The sequence below is a fragment of the Megalopta genalis genome, chromosome 13, assembly GCF_051020955.1.
Source record: "Megalopta genalis isolate 19385.01 chromosome 13, iyMegGena1_principal, whole genome shotgun sequence".
NCBI lineage: Eukaryota > Metazoa > Arthropoda > Insecta > Hymenoptera > Halictidae > Megalopta > Megalopta genalis.
Genome location: NC_135025.1, coordinates 7688019 through 7705607, shown reverse-complemented (window position 1 = coordinate 7705607; position 17589 = coordinate 7688019). Strand labels below are relative to the sequence as shown.

The following is a 17589-nucleotide window of genomic DNA, read 5'->3' as shown; positions in this document are numbered from 1 at the left end:
TTTTTAATTCTTCTATTGCTTGGAACGCCCCAAAGAACTGATATTTTAAGTTTTTTAGCTCATAACCTGGAACGAAAATTTAACAAATACTCTTTATAGATTTTGGTAACTTATACAGAGTGGGCTGAAATTTATAGCAGGGGGTGATTCAATGTGAAAAAATAAGAAAAAGAATTTGGTATAAAATTTGTTTATCTGGTGCTCCGTTTTTGAGAAAATCGACTTTAAAGTTTGTTCATCTTTGTAAATGATTTAGTTCTATTCTATCTTAGTAAATGATTTATTCTACCGCAGGATAGAATAGACTTCATATACATTAGACCTTATATACTTAGCAAGTAACTTATTTTATTTCATTACACAAATTGTAATTATAACAAAAAAAACCATTAGAAAAATATTAAAGGCAACGTTGAAGAAGGTATGTATGTCGTTCAAAAGAAGATATCAGTGAAGTTATGCTATTCGGGCCTCTCGGTTCGACTGCGATTTCGGGGAGCCAGCGTCGATTCGACTGCAATTCCGGGAAGCCAGCGACGATTCGACTGCGATTCCGGGGAGCCAGCGACGATTCGACTACAATTCCATGCCATGATTCGACGGAGATTCGGTGGAACGAGTCTACACGTTTAACGGAGAGTGTGAAGAAACTGTTTACTGTACTTTTTCCACTAACCCTGAAATTTTAAGAGGTCTTGGAGTAAGGATGCTCGAACGTCGAGGAAGAACGACACAGGTTAGATACGAGCTCCTCGAAACTGGATGAATGGGTTGCAGATGCGGCGGACAAGAGTCGACTAGTCACTCTTTTTTATTAGGAAATACAGGAATACCATCACCGCAGGCTACGATACTGGAAAATTCCAAGGATGATACGCAACAAAACAATTTAATGTAGAATATAATTTTACCTAATTATGCACAATGTCAATGCAGCTTTTTAATGTACAGTTATTATTAATATAATATAACATTGTATTTTACTTATATAATCACAGCGATAATAGACTCGAATGAATTACACAATAAGTATTAAGTACGCTAATAACGTAACGGTTTCATAGCTTAATAAATAAACAAAAAAGTATTGCGTGAATAAATGTAATCGAAATTGTATCGTGTTTGATTTTACTTTAATCAGAAATATTTGTCCAAATTATGTCATGTTTGGACTCATTTTAATCAGAATCTTTAAACAGATTATGTTTAAAGAAAAGTCAATTTTTAAATGTAAAAATTAAAAAAAGTTATGTTGTTATATTACGAGCAGTGTTCCGGGAATTCGAGTGAAAGGAATTCGCGTGAAAAAAACGTGCTGTTTTATGAAAACTGGAAACGATACAGCAATTCGATTTTCGGATTCGTGTTTCGGAATTGACGCTCTACAAGAATCACTCAATGGTTGCTGGAGGACAAAAAAAAAGGTTTTGATTTGTTGAACTGTGTTACAGCTACTTTTAATTTACGTCGTCTCGGCTCGCATTCAGCAGGATCGCCGGATGCGATCGCATCGAGGACTTGATTCCTTTTGTTGTCGCCGTAGTGGAGCATTACCGGCTCGAACAGTGAAAACACAAGGATCTACATAGTATTATGACAGGCTTGACAGGCCTTTTAAGGCACGGCCGGAAGCAAAACCATCGACCAGCCGGCACTCGGAGCCGGGGCTTCGGCTTTTTCTCTTTGTCCTCGGCTCTCGTTCTTTCCCTCTGTTCGCCGGGCTTCTCACCGGCCAATTAAGTCCGGCAATTAGTTTAATAATTAGCGGATTAATTAATATGCCACGCGACGAGTCGCCGGGAACCGAAGCACAATGCCGAGATTCTGAGAGCGACCACATACCGATCCAAGCGCAGACGTCTGTCAGCGATTGTTGGCCTGATTTAAGCTGCCGCCTTCGTTCACTGTGGCGGAATACAAATCGATAGGTGCTCTTGTTCTATATTGATTTTTGTATTGTTGACATATCGGCCGCGTTCACACTTTGACTGCCATGCCAACAGACTAAAAAGATGACGTGAAATTAAAGTATTTTACTCAACGCTAAACCTACCGACATTTTGTATATTATATATAAATATATATTATATATATTTTTGATATATATCTATATATTTATTTATATTTATCTATATTATTTATATATTTTTGATATATATCTATATATTTATTTATATTTATCTATATTATTTATATATTTATTATATATATTTATTTTTACCGGAAGCGAGTGCTTTTTGGATAAATTTTATATTCCTTTTCAGTTGACTACAAATAATAAAAAATTCAGCATGGGCAATAAAACACAAAATAACTTTTAACCAATAACTAGAGAATATTTATTTGTTGCGTTTCAAACGTACACATGCTTTAGAAAGGAAACTCTAGAAATTAGAAAAATTTTATTTTATTTCAGAAATAAATTATTCTTTAATTGATTTATATATTCGTTCATTTTAGCGTGGTCGTATTAACCGCGTGATCGTTATCGACCACACGGCTTACAATTAACTCTACTTAATTATGTAAAGACTTATATTGTACATTATAATTAATATTTACATTGGTATGGGTAACTGTAACGAGTCATATATTATGGATTAATGGATTCAAAGCAGAGGAGATTAAATTGTTCTTGAAATTTTTACTATACGTCGAACATTTTCTGCAAAATTTCGGGACACTCTGTACAATAATGCCAGCTCGTACACCATTTACAACGCAATAACTTTATGACAATAACTATCTTTTTATTACAATATTTTACTATGAACATATAATTATGTTCATATTTTCATTCATGTTGTGTTTGAACTTATAATTATTAACATATAATTACTATTAATTTATTACAATAACTAAATGACTTGAATTTTTTTTAGATGACAGCGGGACTAGTCTACTAGACGATGACCAAAATGTCTTCCTTTTTTTAAATTTTGTTGTTACTTGGAGTGACAAAAAAAAATAGAGAACTCTCGTTTCTTAACTTTTTTATCCGAGCCCATAACGGAGATGTAAAAAATGCCTCTCGTAGATCTCGCAAACCAAGAACATCCAATGCACCAATATCAGAGCACAAACAATACCCAGTAATTAGTGCATGTAAAACGACAGGCATTTCCATTCACAGGACCGCGCAAATCCGCTTGAATCGAGGAAATCGTCGTCAAAGCAGTAGCTAATTATAATCGAAGACAAATAGTACTACGATTAGAGTGACAGGCACAGAAACCGCGAACATCTCTATTCACAGAATCGCATAAACAGATCTGACTTCGAAGAACATTCAACGTCTGCGAACGGTCGCGACGGAGTAAGACAGGAATTTTCGGGGAATCCGATCCATAGTAATGCCGAAACAGTAGCTAATTGTTTGCGGGGGGACAAAGGCGGCAATTAAACGTGCTTATTCTCGAGGAAAGCGAATAACAATGCGACAATAAAAACAGGCTAGGACGGAGAGGGTGCTCGAAAATTTCGAGCCGCAGCGATCTGTGTTGGCCGAGGGCCTTCGAAGAATCAACTCGAGAGAAAGAGGAGAAAAAAAGTGCCGAGCACTGGACAATAAGAATCCGTAAACGCGCGTGTTTCTCACGCGGAAGAATTCTCTAACCGTGACGTCTCTAGCCGCGGGCGGTTCCGCAGTGGTTTGGCGGAATCCGGGAACAATAACGAGCCTTTTTAAATAATTCGCCGGCTTTGCAGTGCTGCAACAAGCGATGCGGCGCCCCCTCGGTCCGCAGGGGGTGTGGTGTTTCTGTTCAGGGGTGAGTTTCGAGTGTCGTGCCTCTTGCCTGATTCCCCACCCCTACTACTTCTCTTTATCTCTATGTTTCTCTCTCTTAACATTCTTTTTCTCTCTCACTTCTCTCTTAATACCTTTTTCTCCCTCTCTTTCTTGACTCTTTATCTCTCTCTCCCTCCATTTCTTTCTCTCTTGCTTAACATTTCTCCCTCAATTTCTCTCTCTCTCTCTCTTAACACTTTTCTCTCTATTTCTCTCTCTTGCTATTTCTCTCTCTCTCACCCTTTCGTTCACTCCCTTTCTCTCTTCATTGTTCTCTCTCTATCTTGTCCTCTCTATCTTCCTCGCTCCATTTTTCTCTTTCCATCCAACCCTCCCTTTCTTCTCCTCTCTCTCTCCCTTCCTCTCACCGTTCTTCTTTTCCTGTCCTGTTCTCTCATTCGTGTCCACTCTCACGTCCCATCTCTCTCTCGCTCTCTCTTTCTCTCTCTCTATCTCACTATGCACCTCTCTCTGTCTATCAACCCCCGTCGGTGACTGCAGACGGAAAATACTCGCGGCCGATTCCTTTGTTTCCGTTTCATTTGTACACTGGCTGCGAGCCGGAGTTCGTTCGCCGAGACGTTATTGCATTATGCAGACTGAATCGCGGATTCGTCGCTGCGAATGCAGGCTGCCATCCGGGGCCGACGGATTCAGAGCGCGGGACACTGAAACATTGATAACGCGTTTTTGTCGTTGTCTTGCCCGTGATAGGCAACAACAAAAAAAAAGAACGCACGGTTCGGCGAACAGCCATTCTTCGTGCAGGAAATTCGTACAGACAAACCGATATCGATATGGTTCCATTAGTCCGTCTTCAGGCAGTTTAGGGGCGCTATCGGCAACTATCGGAGTTGGTTTAGTTGCCATTTATAGCTGCCGCGAGTAGGAAACTTTCAGCCTAAAACTTCAAAATCGAACTGAATATTAGAAAAGTTTAATAATACAAATTCAACGCTGAACGGAACTACTCTCTAAATATTGTACAATTTTTTGCAAGGATTTGGAATATTATTGTTAGTATTATTAGTAGGTATTATTTACAGTGAGTCATAAATGTTATCGCACATGTTTTAAAACGTAATAACTTTTTTCATAATTGGACGAAGCGATCTAAACTGTTTTCGGATGTTAAAGCGATTAGTTTATTAGATTATTGCTAAAGAATTCTTTTCCCGAATTGCAATTGGTCGGGATAATAAAAACATTAAAAAATGATGTTTCTCAACTCTTTTATCTGAGCTTACGAAGAAAATTTTAAAAATGCGTTTTGTTGTCACATTATACATGCCGGTGTCGCATGTAATTATAATACATTTTCTAAATAGTGCAGTTATGATATACCTCATTAATAATATAAACAGGACAAATTTGGTTAATAATATAATTATGACGCATTCTTGAAAAAGTTACGCTGCATCGATTTGTATAATTCAAATTTTCGCGAAGTCACGCGTGCGTGACTCTGGCCGTCGAAGTATTGATAAATATTATACGTACAATTTTCTTGAAATTATTACATCTATTTTAGGTAAATACTTTTCAGACAATGCGTACGAAATGTCATTGGGGTGCCCAGATTTTCTGCAATGATATCTATTAATCTCTTAAACGCATTGATCACATTGAAATCCGGTTTGCACGTTTCGATGTGGAATTAGACGAAAGCAAGTTTGATCGGCAGTAATAATCGGCACCAACAATATTGATCGACGTCAATGTAGGACGCAATGTAATCTGACTTTGCATTAATGATGACTCGAATGTAACTGTTAACTCGATTGCTGGGTACTTTCTGTAATTGCTAGTCGCAGCTCGCTGTAATTACGTCAATTAGTATTGCAGGTGGGTAATGCCTGGCGATCGCTGGAAGGAACCCGCGGCTGATACGATTGTTGCGTTTGAAGCATCCAGCACTGTCAATTATTTCCGCGATTTTTAGAACGGATCGACTGGATGTTAATTAAATCACTGATTTAATCTTATTCTTGCTCCGCGAACACATTTGTCGAGATCCCGAGCTTCCGTTGAGAATTCTTTAACAGAGCATTTAACATTTTTAACATTTTAAAATGTTGCTAATTAGCGCGTGCAAAAATTCAGTTAAGGCGAGGTTCGTTTTCAGAATTTAATGAACAGAATTCTGGAGTAATTGGAACATCCAGCGGCAAAGGTTCAGAAATAAACTTGACACTGTTTAAATACTTCAACACATGTCTAATATAATGTCTGCGCAAGTATAATTTAATAAAATTCGTGTACTTGAACATTCTCGTGAAATTCATTCCTACACTTACTTCACAGGTATTTGAATACAGGGTGTCCAAAAAGTTTGAGACAAAATTTATATTATGCGTTACTCGGGTTAAATAGATGAAAAAAGTTCGTATAAATTTATGTTTAAAAATTTATTTAAGAGATATAAGATTATATAAAAAAATTATGCAAATATGCGTTGATTTATAAAAGATTTCTAAAATTGATCTCTTTCCTCGCGTTTCTTGCGCACGTATATGCACACGATTTTATATGCTATTGTTCTTCGTTATTTAAAGTTCTTGTGCAAGGTCTCGTGTTATATAACGATGATTGTTATCAATTAGTCTTTTGTGAACAATGTAGAGATATTAATACAATGAAGAAGCAACAAATTATCACGAGGAAAATTTTCATCAATAAAATGGGAAATTGTATAAAAATAGCATGAGCACTTGTTATACAGCCATATACGCACCTAAAAACGTATTAAAATAATGGACACTACGAATATAAAATACATATAATATATATATATATATAATACAAAATAATATAATATAAATAAAAAATAAATAAAAATAATAAAATAATATAATATATAATAATATATATATGTATATAAATCGCCTTTGTGCAAACTTGAATGGCCAAATACTTTCTTCCCAGCATCGTTTTCTCTGCTCGCTGTATTTTTCAAGAAAATAAACTAAAGTATTAATTAAAAAAGAAAATGTATTCAAGATGAATGGGAGCGATTAGACAAATTGTAGAAGCTATTTTGCAACGGTTAACTTGAAGAATTGCCGAGAAAAGCACGAATTTCAAAGTCAGAAAATCAATTTTGGATTTGCTATTAAAACGGCTTCGAATCCAAAGACTTTAATAAACCCTTTAATCGGTTTAAACGACTGTACCGACTTTCTATCGAACTTCTGTTTACCGTGATTTCCAGACCGGAAGGAAATGTTCACAGTCTAATAATTAGGAGGAACGGACAACTGGTAAATTGATTTGGGACGACGGGTACCAAATGAATTTCTGCGCCCCGAATAAAAGTGACAGAGGTTTATTGGAGCGTTCCGAGATGAAATTAGGGGCCATTCCTGGCAAAATAGAGACGTCCACGTGGAAAAAAAGGGCGGCCAGAACGGCGGCTCGAAGAGTAAATCGGCGAAAGGCACCGGCGAGAGAGCGTGTAAAATGAACGGGATACGACCGCCGCCGCTGCCGCCGGCTGCCGCTCCCAATAAAGCCTTGCTCCCTGTTCTCGTACGAATTTATTGCACGCTTAATTAGCGGACAAATAACACGATTAACGAGGACCACTAGGCGCGCGATAGTTTGTTGTGTCAGGCCGGCTGCGCCGCGCCGGCTGAAAACCCTTCGGACTCGTTACACGCGGCGCGGAACTGTTGCGCGCGACGCGAAAAACTGCCGGGCCGACGAGGAAAAAAAAGAACGTGTGGAACGACTAATTAAATGGAGAGCGGAGTTTCATTGGGAAGTTCAACCGTATTACGATAGATATTCTTGCGACGCCCGATTATTTAATGCCGACGCCGCCGCCGACGCCGCCGACGCCGCCGCCATTTGTTTGCTCGCGACGGATAAAGGAATAGCGGGACCGTTGGCTGACACACAAATGCAGTCACACGCGACAATTGCATTCAATTCCCTCTCTGTTTGCGCCGGTAATTCGTTTGGAACAAATGCGAGCGCGTTGTGTTATTGACTATAATAATATTGTCTTTGTTGGAACCCATTAGTGGCCGGAGTGACACCGGTCAATGAATTCGAAGCTTCCTTTTTGTCCTTTCGCATACTTGTGCTAAGCGGTCCTTGGAGAACTTCCTGCGCCAAAGTTTCTAATTCGCGGTTTTTTTGCTGCATGGACAATGATTGTATTTATGGACTAATGATTTTTATTTAGATAATTCTGCGGATTCATCCGAGTGCGAGAGCATGATTTTGGTTTTACGTTGTGAGATGATTCCTGATATTTACTCTGACAATTTCTAATGTTAGAAAAATGTTACTTATATATACTTACGCTAGGCGGTCCTTGGAGAACTTCCTGCGCCAAAGTTTCTAATTCACGGTTTTTTTTGCTGCATGGACAATCATTGTATTTATGGACTAATGATTTTTATTTGGAATAATTCTGCGGATTCATCCGAGTGCGAGAGCATGATTTTGGTTTTACATTGTAAAATGATTCCTGATATTTACTCTGACAATTTCTAATGTTAGAAAAATGTTACTTATATATACTTATGCTAGGCGGTCCTTGGAGAACTTCCTGCGCCAAAGTTTCTAATTCGCGGTTTTTTTTGCTGCATGCACAATGATTGTATTTATGGACTAATGATTTTTATTTGGAATAATTCTGCGGATTCATCCGAGTGCGAGAGCATGATTTTGGTTTTACATTGTGAGATGATTCCTGATATTTACTCTGACAATTTCTGATGTTAGAAAAATGTTTCTCTGCGGAGAGATAAGATTCTGCATTTAGATTATCATAGAAATCGTACGAAGATTAAATAAATCCAATTTTGTCGTTTTCAATCGGAATAACGTTTTTAAAATTCGTTCAAAGGATTTGCATTCTTTTTTAAATGTTAGATTGACCAGTTTTCTATGAATTTAGTATGTAACAAGTTTTCTAGATTGCAATACATTGGAATGATAAGAAGATTTAAAAATTACGTTTTCTCAAGTTTTTTACGTGAGCCCATAACAGCATTAATACATTGCTAATTTTTAGCAGCATTTCATTTAGCATTCAATTGCATTTAGCAATCGCACTATTAGTGCGATCGTTATGTTACTTCGAAACTACTTGTTTTCGCTTTGTCTAGAAGACTATCGTACCGTCGATGTCCCCTCAAAATGACATGCCAAGTTCCATGTTAATTTCATGTTAATATTATGATAATGTTGGTCACTTTGTTTCTTTGCCACTGTTTCAACTTGTAATTAAAGCAGAATAAACGAAGGCGAAGCATTACCATTCCAAAAATGAACTCATTAAGTCGCTGCATAAGTTCTGGACGCAGACATTAATATTTATACATTTCACGTCATTCTACGCAGTCCAATTTTTCCATTTTCCGACGCGTGTTAAACATTTTCATTTAGTACGGAGTTTCTGCTTCACCAAGCCGAGCACCGTGCAGTGTCAAATTGTGAAAAACCGAATATTTCCGACACATTGTCTTATTTCAATGGAATCTGGGAGCGAGTCAAAGCATAGTGGAATTCACAAAGAATGGTTAAGAAGGACCATTTTGACCTACAACGCGGACGTCTTTGACGGTTTTCTCACTCTACTGCTTTAGCAACTTGATTAAACCGACACAAAAGAATACGGCCCGCGTTCGTTTTCTTTCAATTCGACATGGTTCTAAACCTGAAGCAATGAAAGCTTCCGCCGAAATTGAAAACTGTAGGACAGGTCCGGGAGAGGAACAGTGAAATCGGTAACTATAAATCGCTAACTATGAAAATATATAACATTTATAATGCGAGTATATATTATATTATATTAAATTATTATAATTTATTATTATTATCATATATATTATATTATATTATATTATTATAATATATTATATTATATTATATTATATTATATTATATTATATTATATTATATTATATTATATTATATTATATTATATTATATTATATTATATTATATTATATTATATTATATTATATTATATTATATTATATTATTATAATATATTATTATTATTTTAATATATTAATATTAATTTATTAATATTAATATATTATCGTATCCCCTCTTCCAAAGTTATCCATTTTTGTTTACAAGCTCTGGGACAATTGTGGAGAATTTGCTGCACCTACAATAAAAGCTCGATGATCCTAACCTACAATATTTGAATCCCTTGAATGCGTTTCACAGTTAAACAATTCATTCCAAGGCGATCTACACACTGGGTGTCCTATATAACTGTCGCCACGATTTTTCAATCAATTCCGACCTGACAATAAAATGTTCCGAACAAAAGTTAATCAATTCTTTTTAAGTAACAAAGTATATCTGCATAAAAACAGCACCTGGAATACTCCAGACGACATAATAAACCGATTTATGTATAAATATTCCGAGAAAGAATATTATATTTTTAGTAGTAAAATGTCAACAGTCTAAAGATTAATAAGAGACTTAAACTGGCGACCATAGGAAACTCTCCGTAGGGCAGTAGTGCCGATTACTGTGCGGCGACCGATTGCCGTGCCTTCGATTTATTCTCTGACATAATTTTAACTTTATATTTTTCGAAAAAAACGAGCTATATTACATTTCATAATTCTTTATATTCTTTCCTTTCGTTTAATTTTGAATGAAAAAATCGAACACGTCTAATTCGACAAATATAAAATGAAACGAAAGGCACAGCAATCGGTCATTGCGCAATAACCGGCCCCGCTAACACAACTATCACGGTGGAAAATCTCCGTGCGCGACAAAAGTATCGGGAACAGCATCGAGCAACTCGGTATCAGCGGTCGGTCGAGCATAGGACGTTATTCGTGCGGGAACGGCAAGGGGAAATGCGAGTTCCATCGTCTCCGGCACGAAAGAAGAGAGCGAAGGTGTCCGGCGGGGTCCTTTGACGGCTTTCACGCGTACACCTCGCCGCGATAACCAGCGGTGCCGGCGTTAACTGTCCTTGTTTCAGCCGCCTTTGACGGAACTTTTATCGCGACTGTTCGCGTGTTCCGGCGGAAAACCGTGACCCGGCGATAACGCGCGCCGCCGTGCCAACTGTATGACAAATTCGCGCGATCTGGAAATCGTTTACGGCCGGCACGGACGACAACGGAATACAGAGTGCACTGGTACTTTTGCGCACCCCATCGCCCCGTCCCCTGCCGCACCCTCCCCTTTTTAACCGGCCCGGGTTATTGTTTCGAGCGGCACGTAGCGGAGGCTTTGGCACGCCTGCTACCAGAACAATTCCCAGGGAATACGAAAATTGGCGAACCGATCGGACGTATCTGGATCGGTTTCTTGAATTTTCTCCTAGCTCGCTGCCAGAGAGCTTCGCGTGGGCGGCATTGGGTCACAACGCTCTTGAGAAATATTAACGCCCCGGGCGGCAAACATTTTCCACTGTGCTCGGTGTCTTTGCGCTTCGCGATACGTGCACGTTGCGCTCGTATGCGAATTTTACCGTTTCTGTTTTCTCTTTTTTTTTCGCGTTCCCGTTCCTGCGGAATTTCATGGTTTCGCCGTGACCGCGTCTCGTAGTTTTTATTTTTCGAAAAATTGATTTGAACGCCAGGTGCGAATTAAATTGCTTTCGCGACCTGGAGCCAACGCGATTTCGAAGACCGGAGTCGCATTCGTACAACGAGCCTTTTAAAGATTGATGCAGGATTTTTTGCAATGTTTTATGGAGCCTCGAATTAGAAGTCTGTCGGCATTAGGATAATGTAAGATTAAGGCATTGCACGGTTCATTGGAAGCTCGATGAAAGCTTCTGGCAAAATTGTACAGGAAATTTGAAGATGCAGTTGGGAAGAGGAGATTCGAAACTTCAAATCTATGTTTTTTAAAAAAATTTGTCAATGTTTCTAGAGACGTAAAATGGTGTATTTGTCCCAAAAGTGCGGTCACGACTATTTTAAAAGTAACTTGATTTTAAACTCCCATAACTTCGTTAATATTCATCCACATTTAATGAAAAATATACCGTTTTAAAGTTTGAGATTTCTACTTTCCGACGATGTGAGCTACTTTTACTAAAATCGGTGTTTCGAGGGCAGAATCTGTCTCTTAAAGAGGAGTGCATCACGTCATAAAGTTTGTTGATATTTTCAATCGTCTAACATAACCGGGCTGACTTAAAATCATATTAAAAACTGTCTCAAATGGTTGGAAAATAGTTTTAAATATATCCGAAACATTCGCTATGGATACTGCAAAGCAGTATGTTAAATTACACTCGCGATACCCTATGTCTCCAACTATGCACAAGATACTCATTCACGGACCATTAATTATTGAAAATTGATTATTGGAAGACTATCAGAAGAAGCAGCCGATAGCACCTTCGTCGTTACAAAGAAGGTCTCACGGGAAAATTTTCTGAGGAAATCACGTGATATCGATGTGTTGAATAGACTTTTGATTACTTCGGATCCTCCGATATCTCGTACGAGACCGATTGCAAATAAAAAGTTATTGCAAATAAAAACTTATATCTAAGGGAAACATTATACTTGCTTTTATACTTGCATATCAATTATAAAAGAACAGGAATCAGAAGAAGATGATGATGGCGAAGAGGAGGAGCAAGAGAGGAGGATGAAGAGGAAGAAGGAGAAGAAGGAATTACATTAATTGAAGAGCAGACATTATAAAGCGAAGAACTTTCGGACGCATAATTCAATGAAAACGAATAGAAACAAATAGAAATATAGGGTTTCCTGATAAAATATACATTGATTTACGTAGAATTTTTAGTAGTAGTAATTTTAAAAATCGACTTTAGACGGCACTGTGAGACGTTCGAATTTGTCATTGTTTATGAAGACACTTGGAGTTGTCAAATTTGAACGGAAAGGCATCTCCTTATTAACATATATTACGCGAAATAAAATTATTTAAAAAATAATAATCCAAGATTCTGAAAGAGAAGATTCCACGCTTTACAATGTGCCTAGGTAGAATGTATCGCGATACTATTTTTTTGTAGTTACGACTGTTTGAACGTCATCGATTTGTCGAGTGGTCCTCCAAATATGTACGTCGGCGTATGATCGCAATTACCGAATCATTATTGTGTCACCTTCAATTTCGAAACTACGTAACGACTCCTCTTCGTTTCGAAATCTTTAATGAACAATTATTGTCGGCGCAATTGTGCATCACTTAAAATCGAGCGAATACACTGTGATATTACGTTCTCGAAATTACGATCAATTACTATCGACTTAACATCACATCGATTAAAATACATGTATTGCAACGTTACATACTATATCCAATTAACGAGCAGTTATTATCGTCGTAATTTTCCGTCAATTAAGGACGCGTAGCTGCAACGTAATTTTTGTAAATTAATATCAATTACCGTCGACTAAATATTAAATCAGCTTAAAAATACGTACACCTCTGTTATAATTTCAGCGTTTCCCCGAAATTATGATCGACTATTATCGACGTAATTTCACGTTATATCTATCGCCGCCATGTTAGTTCGCTGTAAACGATCCGCGCTCGTCGGTACATCACAATTCCATTTAAAATGAACATTCGAACCGAAATAAATGCATACTACGGAGAATTGACCGTGCATTGCACGTATCTCCGGGTGCAGGAATTTCTGACTTGTTCTATGCACATTTTGGAAATTTGCGAGTTTCGACCAACAAGCGAATGCAGCCGTGTTTCGGCGATATTTTCTATCGACGTCGCATGCGTTTGCGTGCACGAATTTTGCCGCGAACAAACTGTGCAGTGTTTCCGCAATTGTACGGGGCATTTTCTCAGTGCACAGTGCATAGGGCTGTGCATACGTGGGTCACGCGCAAGAATCGTTAGCGTTAACAAGCGTTAACGCATTAACAGTTTAAGAGTCCGCTACTCTTTGTTTTAGAATTTTCTCTGTGGTCGGCCAGCAATTGAAGCCGCGCGAAAGATGCAAAATGTTACGTTCTTCAAACACAATGGAAGCATTCTTTTGTAATGCATTTGAAGCTTTAACCCCGATCCAGGCAACCAAAGTCTTTACAATTTTTTGGCAGCCTAGGTACCCAGGCAAACAGTCTGTTTTATTTCGAGATTTTAATTATATGACCATTCTTTTGATTTTACAATCTCGACAGTATCAAAAATGCTGTTTCAAAGAAAACTCGAATGCACATGAAATTGTTTACGCGTCGCGACTGTCCGTGAATTTTGCAACATGCATCCACGATTTCGATGCTAAGGGCACGCGAATTTTCGCGCAAAATGCTGCAACTCGAAATCCCGAATTTATGACGTGTTGTTTCAGTTAATATTCTGTACACTGATGCCGTTAGGGCGAAAGCAAATTTCTCATTCTTCCTCTCATAAATCGCTGCACGGACCTCTGCACTAGCGCAAATTCGAATAAACATGTACATTGTTATGACACCCGATGATCATAGGTATTGTATATTATTATGGCTGGGGCGTGGTTGTTTACTCTAATAACTCGCGCGCAGCACACGTGGATTCTATCAATTTCCCAACGTCAATATCGCGGCGTTTCTTTTCGCAAAATGGTGTACAAAATTCGGTACATGGGGTTTTTTAGTAAAATAGAAAAAGATAACTTATCAGTAAAATTATAGTTAAGAATATATTGTACTTGTTGCTACATTAGACGGTTACCCGAGATTTCGGATTAAAATCGAGCCGGGTATTCTCTTCGAATGCAAAACTATATTTTTATTTTCAGCTTTTTATTCTACGCGGAAAAAAATAAAGTTTTCTAAACGAGCTCTCGTGATTTCCAAATTTAAAGTGACCATTAGATAAAGCGATCATTTGTTAACATATTATCCAAATAAAAATTGAATGGTAAAATTATTTTCTAACGCTAATTGATTATACCAATCTCTTCAATCTCAATCAATCAGACGAATTAATAAAAATCCGTAAATATGTTCCAATTTCGAAGTTTTAATTTCTAAGTCTAAAATTCAGTTTAATAGATGCACTGGCAGACTTGCAGCGCACAATGTAATCGTAATAAATGTTAATTTTAAGAAACTGGGCTAATGAAAGCCTACTATTTCAAGGGGGCAACTATTTACGGGTACCCGGCAACCAGGTCCGGGGGATGAAATTTCCATTTCCGTGCGCGACGGGTAAAAAGCAGAATTCCATAACGTGTTATGCATTCTCCGCGATGACCTTCTGAGAAACTATCCTCGTAAAATCAGGCTGCATGGTACGCGTTGCTTCAACGGAAATCTAATAAACCCAGGAACGTCATATTAGTGGAATTCCTGCCGCTAATGCCAGTCTTTAGCGTACCGGCGCGCTGATTAATGCTGGTTCTCCGGATGATTTCGCCTCGAAAACCATTGTAGTCGATTCGCTTCGCACATAATACGTGATTTTCGTGTTTCTGGTATCGTGAAATTCTCCGTTAGAAATCCAGCGTGCGAGGAAAAGCGCTGGACATTCAGACCCGGGATTTTCCCACCAAACTGCGAGAGCTTAATCCAGGTGGCAGAAAGAACGGAAAAAATGTTATATGAAGTTTGCGAATTAACGCTTCGATACGATGATATTAACAGAAATAGATGTTTTATTATTTTACTAAGATGTTTTATTATTCTACTAAGACGTTTTATTATTTTACTAAGATGTGTTTTATTATTTTACTAAGACGCGCGCGTTTTATTATTTTCCCAAGTTTTAGTATTTCAGTCTCGCCTTTTCTTTGCAGGAGACCGTTTCATAATTGTAAGATAAATATCGTCGAACTCTCATCCAATCGATGCGTTGTTACGCGATAATAATTAGACAATTATCGAATGAATAGCATCAACGTGTCAAGATTTTCGAAGCCCTGAATGCGTTGTTGATGTTCGCTTTGTTCATATATGGTTTCTGCCTTGGCAATGCATCGAGTTACGTAATTAAACCACGGATTTTGCAAAGAAATCGTACGATTGAAATACTGAAACTATGATAAAATAATAATAAAATAATAAAATATCCATTTTCGTTTATATCTCTGCAACAGAACGTTGATTCGCAAACTTCATATAACATTTCCTTCTTCTTTCGGCCCCTATTTATTCAATTTATACGTTGCTCACGTCAAATGTTACAATAACATTAATAATAATGTCTTATTGTTACTTCCATGAACTAATATAAAATCAGCTGTTTTCTTGTGCTCCGTAAATCTGGTGTTAAATATATATTTGGAAGTTCATTAGGTTACCTGGAAACGTCGATCCATCGAATGGCAGTATAAATACTCAACAATAACACTTTTCAGTTGCAATAAAATCGACGATAATCTTATTTCGCGAAATATTCAAGGTGTTCGATCGAGTCAATACAGCAGCAGGGCATCACGGGGATTTTTCATTACGGGAATGTTGACGCAAACGCGATTCGAGCGGGCAAAGATAGAAAGCGGAAAAAAGAGGAGAAAGAAACGATTTACCGCGAGCAGAAAATTATCGCGCTGTCATTTTGACTGCTACTTCTCTCTTTCTCTCTCTCTCTCTCTCTTTCTTTCTCTCTCTTTCTCCGAATCGTCCGACCGCTTTTTCCACGGCGATAATTACAAGGGCCGATGGTTGATCGGATACTTTTAATTACACCGGTATTTGCGACTGTTCGCCCAGGCTCGGAATAAATAAATTAATGCGACCGGGTTAAATATTCGATCGGAGGGGTCGCCCCGACCGAATGCTTGTTGCCACGAGCGGGCACCTTTTTTTCCACCCCCGTCCACGGGCGTAATTACTATTTTTCCCCCTTCCTCATCCCTCTACCGGCAGTCCCTCTACAAGGCAAATAAAGTTCGCCCGGTTACGCCGTTGGACCTGCTTTCACGGTAAACTTTTCTCGTGGCTTGTTTACGCTGTTGTCCGTCTGGATAAACTCTGTCCTGCTCCCTTTGTCCATGAATTGATAATTGCGAGCGCCGTTAATGACGGCGCGGAGCGTTTTTCAAATTTCAACCGCGCGCTTACGGAATCGCCGTTTGTCTTTCATCCGGCCAGCGGAACTTCAACCACGCACAATTCGACCAGAAAATAGGTAGGTTAGAGGCACATTCAACGTTGATGCAATTTTCGAACGATTGTTTCGTTAAAAACCAGAGATAAAACGAATTATGGAATTTCATCGTATCGGTTGAGATCGGTTTTAAACGGTGTTCTTTATTGTTTATTCCGGAAGCGAATTCTTGAAGAATTTTGGCTGATGAAAATGTTTTATTAAAGAATAATTAACGAGTGGAACATTGAAATACAGAATTCAGAATTTGTGCAGATGTTGGAAAAATGAAATGATACTTGATATTGAAACATGTTTGCGTGAATTTAATTGTGTTGCGATATGATTATTAAACACAGAAGAGTATTTTTGGAGTGCTTGAGGTCAAATGAACGTTTTATCGAGGTATAATTAATAAGTGCAGATTATGAAACATTGAAATACGAACAGCAATAATTTGTGCGCTTATATGGGGAAAATTGAATTGTGACATTTCGGACATGACATGATTTTATGAATTCAAATGTACTGCAATATAATTATTAGACGTAGAAGTGAAATTCCTATAGAGTTTAGTTTCAAATCAATATTCTATTAGAGAATAATTAACGGGAGTGGATTATGAAACGTTGAAATACGCGTGGAGTAATTTATGAACTTTACGGTGGAAACGAAAAACGATGAGATTACAAGCGGTGGAACGATCGCGAAAAAAATATATTTGCGTCAACGTGTTATTTTCCACTTATTGCTGACGGGAAAATTCGCGCGCAGGACGCGCG

The 17589-nt window shown here is 38.0% G+C and overlaps 1 protein-coding gene and 1 long non-coding RNA gene across 3 annotated transcripts in view; both read left to right on the top strand.

Moving 5' to 3' along the window:
- The window catches only part of LOC117224235 (uncharacterized), a 155804-nt gene that overhangs the window by 125926 nt on the left and 12289 nt on the right, over window positions 1-17589 (top strand). The window lies entirely within an intron of this gene.
- LOC117224236 (uncharacterized) lies at window positions 9190-10182 on the top strand. Its single transcript, XR_004491162.2, has 2 exons — window positions 9190-9531; window positions 9890-10182. It is a non-coding gene; the product is annotated as an uncharacterized LOC117224236 (long non-coding RNA).